A 19,655-nucleotide genomic window follows, 5' to 3' on the forward strand; every position below is an offset into this window, starting at 1 on the left:
CGCTCCCGAAGTTCACCATTCAGCCAGGGATTGGACAGCCTCATAAAACAAAACAGGACTAATGAGGCACAGCAGTCCAGGGACAAGGACTAGAAGGCAGGACGGGACAGAAAAGCTGGTGATAGGGAACCCAACGTCGAGAAGGGACAGCGTATGTCATGGGGTTGTTAACCATGGTCATAGGGCAATATGTATACTGTCTACTGAGAAACTATTTGTTCTGGAGACCTACATCTAAGGTAAAAAAAAGAATTATCTATGTAAGCTCAAACTGACAACAGCAACTCAAAAGGTTTCATGGGAAGACTAGGGGACAGTGAGTTGAAGATAATGGTGATGGAATAATTTGGAAAAGGAGAGTGAGAATAGCAGCACAACTGGAAGAATGTAATCAATGTCACTGAATTGTACATGTAGAAACTTTCGATATGGTGTAACTTTGGCTATGTATACTTTCACCAAAAAAAAGGTCCTCAAGGTCGAGAAGGGAGAATGTTGACATGTTGTGGGGTTGTTAACTAACGTCATAAAATATGCGTACTGACTGTTTAATGAGAAACTATTTGTTCTGTAAACCTTCATTTAAAGTATAATAAAAAAAAATTAAAAAAGAAAAAAGAGAATCAATTTACCACGCAGCAAGAAAAAGGTGATCAATAATCAAACTAGTTATTAGGCATTTCTTAAAACAAGTTTTCTGAATTAAGTCATTCAGCATACGTGTACTAGGCACGTTTCCAGGTAATATGTTAAACCCTAGGAATATAAAAATCATAAGATATGCTCTCTGTCCTTAAAGAGTTTATAATTTAATAGTGAAAACAAACAAGTAAATCACCAGTTTTAAGCTCACTGACAGGGGCGAGAGTACAGAAAGTACTATGGAACCACAAACAAGAAGCATCTTAACTGGATTTGGTGGTGAGAGGTATGAGGGGTATCAGGAAAGAATTCTGACAGCTGAGCTGAGTTGTGGAGGATTTCTACTTAGGGGGTGCATAGATAAAAGGAAAGAAATGCTTTCAAGACGTTTGGTGCTCAGAGAAGTAAGATCAATACAGGCAGGGAATATAAAAGTAGTTGTGCTCAGGGAGGGATGTGGGGAGAGAAACCACTAAGGTAGAAATTCCGTACCATGAAGAGTACTAAGAAAGCTATAGAGAGCCACTAAATTTTTGGCAGAAAAGGAATACTTTTATTTTAGAAAAATCACTCTGGCAGTACTGCGAGGGTAGCCTGAAAGTGGGGTCAAAGAATGGTCTGAAATTGGGGAGAAAGAGGAGGGAGCAGAATCGATAATAGCTGGTGGGCTAACCAGACGCAAGGATAAAACAAAGGGAGAAATTCAAGATGACTCCCAGATTTTGTCTCGGCCAACTAGAATGACGATGTCAGCCAGCAAGATAGGAAAATCATAAAAAGAAGCATAGTATGAAGGAAAAATGATGAATTTGAAATGTGTTGTTTGAAGCCTATGAGACATACAAATGGTGCTGTCCAGTAAGCAGTTAGCCAATTGCTTAGAATCCCTTAACTAAATTACCTCTCACCATTCCACCAAAACAACCCCCATTTCCAGCACCATCATTTCTCATTCAACTACAAGAGCAGTTTCCTAAACGGTCTCCCTGATTCCACTGTTTACTCCCCGCCCCCCATATCCATCCTCTGTCTAGCAGTCCTATCTTGGAGTCCCAGGGTGGCGCGCAACTAACTGAAAGGTTGGTGGTTCGAACCCACCCAGAGGTGCCTCAGGAGGCAGGCCTGGCTATCTGCTTCTGAAAAGTCACAGCCTTGAAAACCTTATAGAGCAGTTTTACTCTGTACACATGGAGATCATCATGAGTTGGAACTGACTCAACAGCAACCAACAACAACATCTAGCAGAGTCACCTTTCAAAAACAGGACACATCACAATTCCACTTCACAATCCAATGTTCTCTCATTGTACCTAGAATAAATCCAAACACATACATGGCCTTATGTGATCTGCACCCCCTCCTCTCTTCCCTTCGGTCCCCTCCCTTGTCCCCCTTGAGCAGTGTTTCACCTTCACTGGCAATCTTACCACCCCTCAATCTAATTACCTTATGTTACCATGGGGCCTTTGCAGTCACTGCTCCATTCTTCTCAGTCTTTAGGGCTCAACTCAAATGTGATCTCTTCAGAAAGAATTCCCCGACCAGCCTAGGTAAAGCAAGACCTTCATTCCTCCAACTTTACCACTTTACTTTACCTTACCTAGCAATTCACAATCATTTATGTCCATACATTTTGTCCTCTCATGTCTGTCTCCATCCCCCCTCCACCCCAGGTAGAATCCATGAGGACAGAGACTCTCTTATTTACCACTCTTTTCTCACAACACAGACTAGGGCCTGGCAGAAGGAAGGTCCCGAATAAATAATTACTGACTGACTGGGACACAGCTCAGTAAAGAGATCTATGCTGGACATAAAGGTATACATGACATCTGATAAACAAAGTTCAGAGTAAATTGGAAGCCAACTCTGCCGTGGCAGGCACTTTGCTGATAGACTGTACGTGAAATCATCCAGAAGGCCAACTGCATACAATTAGCAGAACACCAACATTGAAGGGCTGAACAGTTGATAAAAACTATGCTCAGGGAGGAGGAAAATCAGAAGAAAACACCAAGAATTTCAAGGAGGAAATAGTAGCCAACCCCACCTAAATGCCCTAGTAAGATCAGTTTAAGACAGAAAGAGAAGGAGAGAAAGAAATGTTTGCTGGACAATATGGAAGTTACCAAGTTTTAGCAAGGGAAATTTTAACAGAATGGTAGGACCGGAAGCCACTGGCTTAAGAAGTATTATCAACAGCCAGAAACCTCTTTTCAGACGTTTGACTTTAAAGAAAAAGGAAGATATAGGCTTAAAGGGAAGTGTTTATTTCTGAAGACAGAAGAGACTTGAACACATTCACAGGCAGGAAGAAATTGAAATCACAAAAAAGACAATGAATCATAGAAGAGACAAAGCGAGGTCTCTAAGAAGGCAAGAATGGTTGAGATCTAAAACAGAGGTATAGACAGAAACAGCTCTTCTGCTAAAATTAGAGAGAGAAAGAGATGGGTGTCAATGTAGATACATCTGAAAGTGTCTGGAAAGGAAGTTTAAGGAGGTTTTACCTAATGCCTCCAATTTCCTTAGTGAAGTGGGAGGCACTCTTTGAGACACTGGGAATACAATGGTCAATAAAAATAGAATTTCCTGTTTTAACAGGGATGTGGCTCGGTAAGGAATTTGAGCAAGAAATAAATTTTAGAATGACTGCTGAAGGAAATGGAGATAGACGGAGACACGGGCCTAGCTAAGCAGTGGCATCAATCCCCACAGATGTATGAATTTTTCCCAGGCCATGTTTAGAAGCAATGATATCAATGTTTAGAGCTATTTAGGGCATAGGCTCCAGAAGAGAAAAGGGCACACTCCAGCTACTATGAAACTACTTCCAGTCACTCAAACGCATCATGTATACACCCACTCTCTCACCTCCATTAATTAAAATTCAGCTAGAAAAAAACTAAGATGACTGGATTCTTCAGAAAAGCTCTTTACCCAAAGCTCACTCTTCACACATACTTCTAATCCATTGCCAGTCTTCCCCAACCTGGTTGCCCGTCAAAATCACCTGGGGACTGTGTTGGGGGCCATAGATTCTCACTCAGATTTGGGTACCAATGGTTTTCTACATGTTATTCTTACCTCTCAAATATCTAAATTCTACTCATTCTTCAAGATTCAACTCAAGTGTCATATCTCTAATTTTGGAGTAGCTGCTTAGTGTCTTCATAGCACTGTAATCATTTAATCTTTCCCATTATACTGTAAATTTCCTTATTACCACTCATTTCTGTAATTCCAGCTGCTAGTCCAGTGTCTGGCCCTTAGTAAATACTCAATAAATGTATGTTATACACCACAGATTTGAAACTTTAAATTAAAATACTATGAAGAAAACCCCATACAGGTGAGATTATAAACCACCTACACCCTCTTTTGGAAACCCTGGTGGCATAGTGGTTAAGAGCTACAGCTGCTAACCAAAAGGTCGGCAGTTCAAATCTGCCAGGCGCCCCTTGGAAACCCTATGGGGCAGTTCTACTCTGTCCTATAGGGTCGCTATGAGTTGGAATCAACTCGACGGCAATGGGTTTGGTTTGGTTTTTGCTACACCCTCTTTCAGTTTTGTCTTAATTCTGAGCTCTAAGAGCTGAAAGTCCATGCCCACTTCACCAACATGATCATCTCCACAGCCCCAAATAAATGTTCAAAACAAAAGTAAAGGATATGCTACCTAAGATGCTAGTTTGACTTATTAATTAAAATACTCAAATACTCAAAGCGGCAAAAGTATATAAACAAAAGAAATGCTCATTAAATTTGGCCAGTTCCCAGGATCCAAGCAATATGCTAATACTTCAGTAGTAGTATGCTAACCCCAGATTATACATCAATCCGACTCTGAAAGTTTGGGGAAAAGATGACTGCTCAAAACATAATACAAATTTTCCCATAGAAACAATGTTATAAATGATGACAAGAATCCAGACCAAGCCACAAAAACCTACTGGACCCATGATATAGCTGAATTACTTTCACAATCTAAGGAAACCTACTGTTCCACAGAGATGGCTCAAGGCTTCCACAGACATTTATTTGACTATAGAATGCTGCTGATAAATCGAAGGAAAATTTCAAAGTAAACTTAATGATGAGACCGAGAAAAGGTACCAAAACTACTTTGCATGTTGTCTGGTACAGAGTAAATATTCAATAAATTATAGCTATTTTAATCCAAAATCCCTGATTTTAAACTTGTGTGTTCATCAAAACAGCTTCACTTTTCTCACTGAAAATCAGACTGTACATTCCGAGAGTGCTGGGACAAATCCTCACCATTGTATCCACCCTGCTTAGCTAGAAGCCTGGCGCACCAAAACAAAAAAACAGCTGCTGTCGAGTTGATCCCACCTCCTGGCAACACCACGTGTGTCAGAGAAGAACTGTATGCAATAGGATTTTCAATGACTGATGTTTCAAAAATAAACCACCAGGACTTTCTTCCGAGGCATCTCAAGGTAGACTTGAATTGTCAACCTTCTAGGTACTAGCGAAGTATCCTAATTGTTTGCATGACCCAGGGACTCTGCCTAATAGGCGGTGCTTAATACATAGTTACTAACGAAGGATACTTATTGTCAACTGAATCTTAAAAACAACTAAGTAAGCATAGGCTCTAAAACCATGCTTTAGTTTTAAGGTGTGCTTCCAAATGAACCACTATACTCTTACATTTTTTTTTTCCTTTAAAATTATCATCAAAATGAAAAACTGTAAGAATGCATGCAAAAATACTCCTCTTAGAGTCTCCAATTTAGAAAACACTGTTCTAGACAACAAACAGTTCCATTAAATGCCTGAGTGAGACAAGGCATCTAAATTTCTCTTGGCCTTAATTATTTTATTAAATGAGATGGCCTGCAGAAAACACTGATATTACTTAGCTCAGAATTACTTACCTAAAAGGTTTCATAGTTCATGAAAACCGGAAATAACAACAAATCACTCAGAATAATTTGCTAATTCAACTCACAACTGTTTTCATTTTTACACCATTGTTTTCCTCAAACACACCTTTTTACAAAGTTGCAATCCTAATGTACAAATCATTTTGTATTTTTACTTTCCCCTTCCATTTACAGTAAGAACTGACAACTGCAAACCTGATAGAGCCCTTGACCAATATCAGAGAACAATTTAATTTACACTATAGCAGTGAAAACATAACTTTGACAACAATATTCTAGAAGGCCACAAGATGGTGACAATGCTCTATAAAATGCACCCTTTTATTTTTAAAATTAAATTATACCAACTTTTTCCCAAAATATGAAATTAAGTTTTCCTCAACTGTAAATTAATGGTAAGATATCAAAATATGTTTATACTTTGTTTACTGGAAAACATTAGTGAGAAAGAATAATGCTTTCACCAAATTTAACAACAACTATTCTAATTTTTAAGCTAAACAGCCATGGTCCTTAAAAGCAAAACAAACGAAAATAAGACTTAAGCACCATTACTGTGTTTTTTATCACAATGACCTTTCCTTCTCTACCTGCTCTATCTCACCAGGTCATAAAAAAATCTGAAGCATAATTTTACTTATCATACACAACCGACTAACTTTATTTTTTATGTTCTTAATTTAAGGAGATGATTCCTATTTCTCTGTTTTAAAAGAACTGATACCAAAATTTATTTAAGTCAACAAAACCATGCCAAAATGTTACCAGACATGAGAATGAAGCAGTTCCTTTTCTTTCTAATTTTCTATAATTTCTCAATTTCTTATGAAATGTAATATTATGCTTACATTGCAAAAATACCAAAACTTTTAAAGCAAAAAAATGTATGTTTGGTCATTTTTTTCCATGCCTTACTGAACGCAAGTAGAAAAGAGGTTTCCCATCCCTGTGCTGTATAATGTCAGTTAAGAAAATATAATTCAAATAACAATAAGCATCTTAAAACCTGGGTCCTGAATTTACAGAATCAACTTAAGTTGATTCCATATTCATATATTTATATGAATACTTACATCCACATAAAAAGGGCTGTGTGTAAATACTCATTAGGCAGAAGGGTAAGATGACAGAGCCTAACTATCCGGGTGGGACCTCCTGCACTTGCATGGGATATCTAAGCAAAGCTGGACACAAGGGTCTTAAACCTGGAATCTGAACCAGGGCTCTGACTCTAAACCAGTAAGAATAACAGTGACCACAACATGTTTGGTAGAGGGTTAGCGAAAATGAGAGAAACCCTCAATGAGACAGACTGACACAACAGCCACAACAATGAGCTTAAACATATCAAAGTCATGAAAATGGCGCAGGACCGGGCATCATTTCATTCTGCCACACATAAGGTCACCATGAGTTGGAGCCAACTTGATGGCAACTAACAACATGTGTCAGTCACTTTATAAAAAAGTTATCTCCAATTTTATCAGTTACTCTTCACAGTCACCATTACTATTCCTATTAACAGCTGAAGAAAATTACATTCCAGAAGTTTAAGTAAACTGACCCAGGCCACAAAACTAGTAAAAATCATATTTGAACCCAGATTTCTGGGGCTCAAACCCAATGTTCTTTTTACTACATCTGAGCTGCAAAAACGGATTAGAAAACAAGGAATGCTGAGCACAACACATACCTTAAAATGAGTAGCTTGCAAAATCAATCTGACATTACAATTCTCTTTTTAAAGCTAGCTTAAGTAACCTCATAGCCAAGCAGTTTCGTGCGACTTTTAAGCTAGTCATTGACAATGCTTTTCCTTAAAGTTGAGCAAGAAAAAACAATCTTAAAAAGATAAACATGTATATGCGTAAGAACATTAACAATGAAGGAGGTAAGCTGTTGGGGACAGTGTGTAATAAATCATTTCCATGTGTTCTGGGAAAAAACATTGAGGAGCAACATAACATTCTTATTTTCTGAAGATCAAACTTCATGTAATTCTATTGTTTATAATCCTATATTTCAAAATGACACAAACATTTCCATAAACAGTCACTTACTTGATTCAAAGTGAGTTATGTTAATAGTATATTTGCTTAACAGTTTTCCTCTGAATTTAAAAACTTTATATGTATTAGTATTCTTCAAATACATAGTATTCGCTACACCTCAGGAAGCAGCACAAAGCACAGAATCAAGAAGCTTGAAGCTCAAGCTGAGGCTGAGAGGCAATTAAGTGACCTACTCAGTGACACAAAACTCCTTAACATCAGGCCTGCTGACAAGGCTAGTACTGTTCTATATGGCACTGGTCACTAGAATATCGTCTTCCAAAGTTATGCTTACCCGAAACATTTCTGACTGTTTCTAAGTACAGTTAGGATTCTAACTTAACAGTATTTAAAGTAGCTATGGAGATTTGTTAACTCTTTAATTCTAAAGTACCAGTTTCTAGTTTGAGAAGATCATGTGGGGTAATGTAATACAGAGAACAGTTTTAGAGTGAGACAGACCTACATCCACACTTCAAATCTACTACTTGTGTGTATTTAACATAAGGCTCAGTTTTCTATCTATAAAATGAGGCTACCAGCATCAAACTACTGTACTGCAGTTTTGTGAGGGGGGGGGAAAGGGTTAACGTTAACTCTAGGAAACCAGCACTGTTTCTCGAATTTGGAATATAGATGATGCCCAGTAAGAGTTCATTTCCTAACCCTCTTCCACCCAAAAAAACCAATGCAGCCATACTCCCTATTACTCCGAGACACAGAAACGACAGTATTGTTCCACTACACTTTCACAACAAAACAGAAGGCCGTGCGGTAGGTTAAGAAAGCAAGCGCATTTGCGTCACATGGCCATGCTGCAAAATGATACACAGCAAAACCCCTGGAAGCAAGGATCTGATGAAAATGACATTTAAGCACTTGATATAAATATGGTACTGCTAAAATTTTTGTTATAAATACACTATTTCAAGCTATTATTTTAAAGCTATTCAAATAGACACAATATTTACTATTTACATATATTCTTACTGAAGAATTTCAAAGGATGTTGCAAAGTAGAAACTCGTCAGCTATTCCTCACTTTTAGATGAATATATTAGAATCCAAATTCACAGCAACACTTTCTAAAATGAGACAATCAATTAAATGGCTAAAAATCTATTCCTAGGATAAGGACATCCTTCTCAAATTTAAAATATAGTAAAAATACAGGGACACAACCTTTATCCACAAATACAAAATCCAAAAAGCTACGAAGACTCAGTTTCCTCATAATTCATTTGGTGGCAAAAACTGAACTGACCTGAACTTATGTGACAGCAAAATCTGACCCGATGTATGATTATTTACTTATCTATATTAAACATTTTTTCTAAAGAAATTACAGGGCTCTGCCCTAGACTTCACTGGGGTTTTATGTAGCGTAGTATATGTAGTGATTCTCTTTCTAAAATTAAAAAAAAAAATTTTTTAATTCTGAAACACGTGATGTCAATGACAAGGAATTATAAACTTGTCATATGAGTAATTACGAACTTGTCATATGAGTAATTACTGAATACTAAACAACAACAACAACAAAAAACCCAAACCCATTGCCATTGAGTCGATTCCCACTCATAGTGACCCTACAGGACGCAGCAGAACTAACTGCCCAATAGGGTTTCCAAGGAGCGGCTCGCAGATTCGAACTGCCAACCTTCTGGTTGGCAGCCGAGCTCTTAACCACAGTGCTACCAAGGCTCCACTGAATACTAATGCCAGGTTTAATTCACACAATAAATCAATGAATCAGATATTATTTCCACTTTAAATATGACAAAACTGAGGCTTAAATTAATGGTTACTTGACCAATGTTATTCAGCAAATGAGTGAGTATCAGAACTCAAATCTAGGTTGGCCTTACTTTAAGGCAATCAACACTTAAAAGGAAAATTAAACCACAGGGCAAGTTTTAAACCAAGTTATAATTACCAAAACATTTAACCTTGAAAAATGAAATTCCTGAGTATACTGTGTACTTTCCATTCGGGGTATTCACCTCTAAACACCAACACCATGTTTACAGCTTAAAAAGAGATGAGTTTACTGTCATCCCTCCCCCGGCAAGAATGGGCTCACAAAGACAGTAAAAACAAACACACACACACAAAATCTTAACCAGAAATACCAACCAATCCTTTCTACTCAAATTTAGAGAGAATCATAGGTTTGACTTTTTTTTTTTTGAACTACAAAAAGTACTAATGCAGTAACCTATGATTATAGCAACCATGTTTTTAGGTTTTTCTATAAGCAGCCCCAATGTAAAGATCTGCTGTCTCAAGGACAGATATGATCAGGTTTTGGGATCCTGTTGGCCACAGGACCAAAGAGGTTTTTAGTGACAAAGACACAGGCTGTCATCACTACCGCCCTAAGCAAAAGTTAGAGAAAATAAGTTTCAAGTTTTTTTAGGTTGCTTTTAAACCTTTTCTCATGACTTTACTCACAAGTCAACGCCCTTTAGCAAAGCAATGGTTATTCCCTTGAGACAGATCAGTCCCACAGCCAACCCACTTTCTACCCAAAAAAACTAAAGTTCCAAATTAGATACATTCTAATCAAAATCCCTATTTTGAGAGGCTCATCTTAGCTAAACCATAAACAATCAGATTATCCAATAATCATAATACTTAACTCTTTAAACGGGCATTGTTTTAAGAAAAGAAACGTTTTCATTCAAAAGAATTTTTTTTTCTTTTGTAAAAGTATGGAGAAATTTTTTTAACAAGGAAGCCTGATGGATGCCTCTTTCGGGGTCACCTCTCTTGTCTACTCCTCACTGTAATCATCCTGTATCAGGTTTCTATAGTTCATCTGGATCAAGTCCTCAGCGATTACCTTAAGCCTCCCTAGACATCCGGAAGGTTCAGCTATTAAGCTCTCTTTGTATTAGGTAACTTGGTAAATGGTCTCCAATAGAGAACACTAGAACCCCAAATTACGGATTCAGTTTCTACCAACAGTTCTTGAACAAAATCATCTGAGGTATGATGTTGTTAAAAAGGAAGATTCCTGAGCTCCACTCTCTCCAAAACCACAGGTCTGGAAAGGTATTCAAGAATCTACATGTTTAACAAATATCCCAGATGACTATGATTCTGACAAACACGGGTCTATACTGTATTTCATCTAATGATTGTGTTAACAATTTCTCGTTCCCAGGTTGCACAGCCATATACTTCCAGCCATGCTGAGTCAGTATCTTTCCCAGATTCATCGTTCACCTTTTAACAACTTGTTTATTAAGAGATGAGATTTGATATGCAGCTCTGCGGTGCCAAAACTAAGCTACAGTTGTTACTGAGAAATGAATGGCCCAGAGCAAAGTGGACTACTTGTTTGAATTTTCAACTTAATAATAGTGCATCAAGAGCAATAAAAATGACTTAAGGGCTGTTATGTTCCAGGCACCATGCTTTCTCTTTTATAAGCATTATTTCAATTGATCCTTAAAAAAGGCAGTGAGGAAGGTATTACTTACATTTTACAAAAGAAGAGATTGAAGCAGCACTGACTTTAAAGCTCTTAGCTCATGTGCCAGAAGGACTTTATTCTTAAACTTTAAGAATGGAGTGATCTAATTTTGTTACAACATCATAATTTAAACAGAGCTAGTTCATTTAATTAATTCTCTTCCTCATTCCACACAAAGTAAGAGTAGTATATTTTGGCAAGTTGGGGCCAATATAGGCCACAGTATCCTACTTCAAGTCAAGACTCAACAGTGTGCTTCCAGCCATCCCGTTTAATCATAATTATGGCTCTATTACTCAGCTATCAAAAGAACTGGTTTACCTCAGTTAAGTAAAAAGGGCTATCACACCTACAATTCTGTTAATACTAGTGTATTTTAAAACTACTCAAGTAATTTAGGGCAGGTAGGACAGCCATCAGAAATACCTTAACAAAATTCCATCTGTCCCCTTCTTTGCACCGTAGCCTTTCCTATTTCTATAAATCATGTTACTTGATATATTTAATCACAAACTCCTCCCCACAACAGCCGATATACATCTACTCCTCACTTATCGACTATCTCATTATCTGACGTTTCACATTTATGACAACAGTAGAAAATCTAGTATCCGACTGTTTTGTGCATTAACGACGTACATCTGGCAGTAATGAATGCAGAGATGCAAATCGATATTAACACTGTAATCATCCTCCATTTTCGCACAATGCTGATTCACATAACAACCTGGTCTTTGGAACCTAACCATGTCGATTTAAGTGAGGAGTGTGCTATTTCCAGAAATTTGCAAGGACCTATTTTTGAGTGTACATGTAATGCTTCAAAAATGCTCCAAAACTATACATTAATAACCTGAATTCTTTAAGTGAAATGAAATGGCTCAATATCCCACTCAAGCTATAATGTAATAAAAACTAAATACTCATTTTCTTTATTCCATAGTTAGCCATGGCATTATTTGGTAGGTAACTTGAAATAAAAAAAGAAAGATATTACTGAGACTAAAATCAAGTGGGGAAAACCCAGCTAGCAGTCAATGAATCTACCTGTTCTTGGAAAGCAGGGCCATTACCTATTTCTTACATTTCTATAAAGAGAGAAGTCCATTCCAGTCTCCAGAGAATATTCTCTTTGCTATATCTAACCCAACTCATGAAATCAGGTAAATCACTGCCTCTGAGGGACCTGGGCACTTGGATTCTGCACTTTATTGGACCCTACTGCCCTCAAGTAGAGCCAGTCAATCCTGCCCCTTTATGGTAGCACACTGGATCAAAGCCCAGAAACCCAAATTCTGTTCTCCTTTTCTACCCAGGGATTGTGACATCTATTTTCATCTGCATAGTAAATCAAGTGTGCTGTCATCTGCACTTCAGACTCAGCTTTCCCTCTGCCAGGCCCAGACTCAAAGTCTAGACTGGGGGAAAGTAATAGGCAGCTTAAGTCTTAGCTTCCAAAACAGTTTTCCAGAAGCCTTACATTTTGATGTAATACAGTTGATGTTATATTTGAATATTCGTAGTAATCTGTTACATTTCTGGTCCCAAATTAACTTCACCTCCCAGGATTCATGCATTGTATAGTCCCCTCCCTTGACTCTGGGCTAGGCCTGTGACTTGCTTTAACCAACAGAATGTGGCAGAAGTGATACTGTGCTGATTCCAAGCCTATGCCTTAGGATGCTGCTTCTGCTTTTGAATTCCTGTGAGCCCCTAACCACCATGTAAGGCTAGCAATCCTGCTGGAAAGGTCACTTAGGGAGAGGAAGAGGCCCTGAGACTATGTGGGAAGAAAGAGAGGAAGATGAGGAAGAAGGAGAAGGGGAAAGGGAGAAGGAAGGAGGATAGGAGGAAGGAAGGGAAGACTAGCTGCCAGCTAACCTGCCAGCTGAATATAAGCCACTCAAGTGACCACCAGCCAAATCAGCAGAAACTGACCGAGCCCAGTCACGGATAGCAGAACTGTGAGCAAATAAAATGTTTGTTGTTTTAAGTCACTTCGTTTTAGGGTTGTTTATTACACAGCAATAGATAACCAAAACAATGCTCATCTGGTTCCTTGTATTTGTCCATACTTTGTCCAAACCCCAGAGAAAAGGAAGGGCATAGTTATTTACACTCCCTAACTTTCACACAACCTCAGAAGATAAAATCTACGCCTTTCCACCCCTGAAACTATGGCCCGCGGACACATTGTTAACTCAGAACTGAAAACATTCCTAAAGTCTACTCTACAAAGATTAGACAGGACTATAAAACAAAAAATAATACACGTGAGGAATGTGCTTCTTAGTTCAATCAGATACACAAGACCAAATGGGTGGCTCCTGAGAAGGCAGGGACAGGAACTGATCGAATGGACACAGGGTACCCAGGTAGAAAGGGGGAGTGTGCTGTCACATTGTGGGGATTACAATTAACGTCACAAAACAGTATGTATATAAACTTTTGTATGAGAAATTAACTTGAGCTATAAACGTTCACCTAAAGCGCACACACACACAAATCATAAAAAAAAAAAAAAAAAAACTATGCCCTTAGGTTAGTGATTCTACTAAACTCCAAGTTCCAAGAAGACGGGCCTCATGTTTGTCACTGCCACACTGCATCCCAAGTACCTACCACAATGTCTGGCAGACAGTACGTTTTGTGAAAGAATAACATGTTTAAGAAATGTCAAGACCAAATAAACAAACGTTAGTCTTGCTTATAACTTAGAAACTGCCTGACATATGTATGGTTTTACATAATATATTCCTTAAAAAGTTGCTCAAACATGTAAATTTGAAATATGTACTAAGAAGAGCTTTGTAACAGTAATCTTTCTTAAATGGTAGAACTTTTTTATATAATGGTAAAAATCATGAAATATCATGATAGATACTTTGGGAAATCAAATCCTGATTTATGTGCTTCATAAATACAAAATTTCATATGTAGATGTGGTACAGTGAATTACTTAATATGGTCCTTCTAGCCATAGTCTTTGTGACTCCCACACTACGACTGAGTGGGACCAGGCAAATAAGGTGCATGGAACCCTAATGAGGTGTGGTGGTTGGTGTTGTGTGTCAGCATGGCTAGACCATGATTTCCAGTATTGTGTGGCTGTCCTTCATTTTGTGATCTGATGTAATTGCCCTAATTATTCTCCATTTTATGTGTTATAAATCCTAACCCCTATATATTAATGGGGCAGGATTAGTGTGGGGTATATCCTGAGTCACAGTCTTACAGGAGGGCATGACTCAAGTCCCTCTCTTACTCAAGTCACACCCTTCCCTGGGGTGTGGCTTGTATCCAAGGTATGTATGTGGATGATCTGGCAGGGCTCTCTCGTTCTTTGCCTCTGGATCCTGCGTCTGGCTTGTCCTTGTCTGACCTCTGGTTCTTAGGACTTGAGCCAGTGGCCTGCCGTCTGACCTGCCAGTTCAGGATTCACCAACTTCCGCAGCCTCGTGGGCCAGCAGCCTATCTACTGTCTGACCTGATTCGTCAACTTCCATTGCCTTGTGAGCCAGGAGCCTGTCGTATGACTTGCGATTTGGGTTTGCTGGCCCCTGCGGTCACGTGAGGCAGAAGTCTATGCCTGACCCGTGGATTTGGGACTTGCCAGCCTCCACAATCACATGAGCTATTTCCTTGATATGGTCTGTGAGTTCTATGAGACAGTGTAGTGAATTATGGGACGCAAAGACAGGTGGGAGAGTACAGGGGCGGGGGGAGGGGGGGAGAAGGAATAGTTGATGTTGAGAGATGAAGGAATGGTATAGCGATTTGGAAAATTGGACACTTGGTACATCTTTAACCTCTGCCTCATAGGAACCAGCTTTGTGCTGATCCTCGTAAGGGAAATTACGCATTTAGTAAACTTTATAAAAGGTAAGTAAACTACATCTGTAAAAGGAGAACTAAAAGAGAAATTATTATCTACATTTCACCTATGTACTTCCCTAGACAAGAAATGACTTGCTTTTCCTTGATAGGATAAATGTCAAAATTACCTACCAACATCCACTATGATGAGGTTACCATTTTAACACAAAGGAGGAAAAATTACAAACTCAGTTCTACACAGTACAAACGCCTAACACAGATTCAAACAGGTAAATTTAAACTTCTTTACATATAACTGTCAACTAAATTTCCCTCATAAATGAAGAGTCAGTAGTTTAATGGAAAAAGAATACTGAGCTAGGAATAAAAATACTTGGGTTTTAGTTCTAGTTCTGCCACTTACTAACCATTTACCTTGGAAATTTAATTTTTTTTTAACTTGTTCGAACCTCCGTGTATTCATTCAAAAAGCATCTGACCTGCCTACTGCTAAGTTATCATAAGAATCAATTGATAAAGTATATACAATCATGAAAAAATGTTAATGCTATACCAACATAAGATAAATTTTTCTTAACGTGAGTAAAAAAAGAGTAAAATTCACCTACATATGTGCTTTTTTCTTAGACATTTTTCCTCCACTAAATATTAGTAACTAGTTCCTTGGAGACTACTAAAAAGGGGAATCTACTGTTTTTTCTGCTGCTTGTTATAATTACATCATATTTTTATAGAAAGAGTAAAAAAGACCCCAATCTTTCTATCAATTAAGGAATCAAAGTCTCTAGAGCTACAGAAGATATCAAGTAATAATTTGGTCTGATTCCCTACTAAAATCAGTAACCAGCAGCCACTGAGTAGATTCTGACTCATGGTGACACTATGTGCTTCACAGCACAACTGTGCTCCATAGGGTTTTCATGACTGTGACCTTTTGGCAGCAGATCACCAAGCCTTCCAAGGCACCTCTGGATAGGTTTGAACCTCCAACTTTCGGTTAGTAGCCATGCGTTTAACTGCTGTGTTACCTAGGGACTCCTTGGTTCCCTACTACCAGGGAGAAAATGTTATAGGTGCAGAAAAACCAACTGTTTACTAAACAAATTATGCTTTAACCATACTAGGACGAGTTAGCTGCTTAATCAGGGGGTAGGGTGGCATTTAATAACAGCACCCCACTTCACTTATCTTGTAGTTTTTCAATTTCCACTTGATAAACGCTTCTTCAATAAAGTATTCTTAATAAGGCAGGAATAAAAGAAAATAAAAAAAGTTCTTAAAGTTTCTCTTATTTCACTTAATTTCATCTCCCTCTTCCCCTCCCCCCAACCAAAACTGAGAGTTACAAAGGCAGCAATACTCAAAATTATCAGTTTGACCCATCTGCTCTCTGGCCACACAATTCATCCTTCAGACTCACCAGCTCTCATGCATACGGGGAACCAAAGGTACAGATATTTTATTGAAAACCTAACACTCAAGAATCACAAAACGTTAATTACGAACTAGAAGAAACCTCCCAGATTCAACCATATCCAATTGATGGTAATTCAGTCTCATTCTCTCCAAACAAGAGAAAAACTCATCATTGTCAGCTGACTCCTGATTCTACTTTGCCCACTTGCTAACTGAAATACTGAACGCTGATCATTTAACTTCTTGGGCTAGCTTGTTCTGTAGCAGAAAACAAATAAGTTAGTCAAAATTATCTATAAATTGTAAACCCCATCACATGTGTGAGGAAATATGTCTCTAAGCAATCCTCTCTATAGTAGAGGTTCTTGCCAGTAGATGGAGAAAGCTGAGTTCTATTGTCTTAAAAAGATCCCAGATAATTCTGAGAGCTGACCTCCACCCAACCCACTGCCCAATGGGTTCCATGGATGAGCTTCAGTTGGTTCATGGACTCCTCTGAAATTATATCCAAAAAGTGCAGGTGCATATGGGAATATTTCAGACCAGCAGATTTTAGTTTCACAAAGGGTTAGTAATCCCAAAAAGGTCAGAACTGCTAACATAAAATAACAAACACACGCTGCTTAAAAAAAGGTAAAAGCTTACATGGATATGCTCAAAATGATACCACCACTCTCCCAACTAACCTGGATCAGAATCTTAGTTTAACATTTTACTTTCTTCATTTTCTCTCTCATCATCAAATTCTGTCTGTTCTACACCCTTCCTCCTTTCCACTCCCATTACTACTGGCAAAGTGCAAAACTATTGCTACCTTTGACCACAGCAATCAAGAGGTCTTTCTACCTCCAGGCACTCCTTACTCCAATTCACACTACACGCTACTGCCAGATTAAAACCCCTAATACAAAGCTTTAATCATTTCACTCCCAACTTAAACATCACCTGTGGAACCTCACCGCCTACTAAATCCAAGGTCACTACCCTGGTATTAAAAACAATCCATAAACTACCCCAAATTTTTACTTCAAGCTTTATCACCCTCTATTCCTGTACAAAAGGTCCCTGGGTAGCATAAATCATTATGCGCTTAACTACTAGCCAAAACGTTGGCTGTTCAAATCCACCCAGAGGCCCTAGGAAGACAGACAGAGGCCTAGTGATCTTCTTCCAAAGGTCACAGTCTTGAAAGCCCTATGGAGCAGTTCTACTCTGCACACATGGGGTTGCCATGTGTCAGAATCGACAACAGCAACAACACTCCTGTACAAATACTTTTATGTTCCACCCAAACACAATTACTTGTCTCTCCCCAAATGTACGAACTCTGTGCTCTTATTTTTCTCTGCTTTCACTTTCCCGGTTCATCAAAAGTCAAAATTTTCCTTCAAAACCAAGATTTCAGAAGCCAGGAGCTCCACAAACTAATCCCTTATTCTTACCTCGCCAAATGAGATATGCACTCTATTCCCTATGAGTTTGAATTCCCAAAGCATTTTTGTATCATTTATGAATCTTAGCTATATATTAAAAGACAAATGGGCCATTTGTGTAAAGTCCTACCTGCCTAAGTCTGTGAGAACTGTGATGGCAGAAATTGTTATCATCCTCATCTTCGTACTCCCCAAAATACCCTGCACAGTCACGCAGTAGGTAGATAATAATTGTGCAAGAAAGTAAAAAAGAAATTTCAGCCAGCATGGGGTAAACAGCAAAGTTTATGATCTCTTTAAAGGTAGAAACCTTATCTTTGACATCACCTATCATGCCAGAGGAAACCCTGGTGGCACAATGGTTAAGAGCTACGACTCCACCAGGCACTCCTTGGAAACCGTATGGGGCAGTTCTACTCTGCCCTACAGGGTCGCGATGAGTCGGAATCCACTTGACCACAAGGGGTTTGGTTTTGGTTATCATGCTTGGCTTCCAAAAAAGCCTAACTAATTACCGCTTTTCAAAACTGTGGTGTCATAGGTCTTATAGGCAGTTTCGCATTTTAAGGGAAGAACTATTTGAAAATGTTAATAAACTACATCCTAAAGAAATAAACTATTCCACATACTTTACACATACCAATTGTGAGTAGCCCTCAACACTTGGCTATTAAGTTTTTAGTTTAAAAAATATCAACTATTTATAAAAAGTGAGCATTTCCAGTCACAGCTAGGTTACTATCTTATGGCTAAAGACAAATCACACAAATGAATTCTTTTTTAAAAGGTGCAATACAGAGTGCACTTTGCTTGTATAATACACGTGGGTACTTAGTGAGTCTGGTAAAGTGGATGTATACGTAAGCATGAACTCTTGCAGACAACTGTAACCAGATATTCAAGGTAAAAACACAAAGGGAATAAAGAAGATAGCTTTGGACATTATTCTTGTTCACAACTATTACCAATAGCATTTTCAAGCAGAAACTCAAATCTTTTTGCACCCTGACCTACACAAAAAGATTAGACTTCTCAAATAAAAACAGAAACCCTAATCAAGCCACTGGAAAAATATTCTATCCAAAAGTAAAAATTGCAAAATAATACTTATCTTCTTTGGCAATGAAGGTATCATATAATTACTGAAGCAAAGGAAGCTCAACTCCAAATCGATGGAGTAAAGAAAGCAATGTGCAAATTTAAAGGTTGTAAAAGCAATGGGCAAACTACAAAACAAAAAAATAAAATAAAAAGAAAGGAGAGGGTCCAAATCGTAGATAAGGACTCTTAATAAAACTGCAAGGTCACTGGCACCTACCAGGTCACAAAGGTGGAGGTGGGGGTTGGGTTGGGGGGAGCTGCAGAGGCAGTGAAGAACCAGGAGTGGTAAGAACATGTCAGAAAAAGACGTTCAAAGGTTGGACTCCTTGTTTTGAAACGGCTGAATTGCGGTGAAAGTCGGCGCACCGGCAAAAGTCCACACATCTGTGTTTTGGGGGGAGGTGTTAAGGAAAGGAAGAGAAGGTAGAACGAAGGTGAAGCGAAGCTTGAGAACTGCGGCTGCAGAGTCACGGAAACACTTTGCTCCGCTCCAGTATCATTAGCACAGGCCTCTGTAACCCTACAACTCGGGGCAAGACCCGTGACCCCGCCCCAGAAAACTCCCGGCCCCTGGGCTAGATAAGGCAGCCAGGACGGCGCGGATCGGCATCCCACTGCCCCTCAAGCGTCTTGCCCGGGTGCGGAGGGCGCCGGGCTCCGGGACCGTCGCTAAGACTCGGGGCCCGCACCCGCGCCGCCTGCCCTTCGCCCCGCGGCGTCCTTACCCGGCGCGAAGCCGTCGGCTCCCGGCGGCCACGGCAGCGGCGCCTCCTCCTGCGGC

At 39.0% G+C, this 19,655-nt stretch overlaps 1 protein-coding gene across 3 annotated transcripts in view; it reads right to left on the reverse strand.

Moving 5' to 3' along the window:
• The window catches only part of WWP1 (WW domain containing E3 ubiquitin protein ligase 1), a 144,929-nt gene extending 125,280 nt beyond the window's left edge, over window positions 1-19,649 (reverse strand). For 2 of the 3 annotated variants that reach the window (XM_023726106.1, XM_004370793.2), the window contains exon 1: window positions 19,600-19,618. The gene's annotated coding sequence lies outside the window, so the exon portion shown is untranslated. Of the gene's footprint in view, window positions 1-19,599 lie in introns of all 3 variants that reach the window. The other variant, XM_023726105.1, reaches the window with a different exon arrangement.
• Between the last annotated feature and the right edge of the window lie 6 nt (window positions 19,650-19,655).

This window comes from Trichechus manatus, unplaced genomic scaffold (assembly GCF_000243295.1).
Source record: "Trichechus manatus latirostris isolate Lorelei unplaced genomic scaffold, TriManLat1.0 scaffold00009, whole genome shotgun sequence".
NCBI lineage: Eukaryota > Metazoa > Chordata > Mammalia > Sirenia > Trichechidae > Trichechus > Trichechus manatus.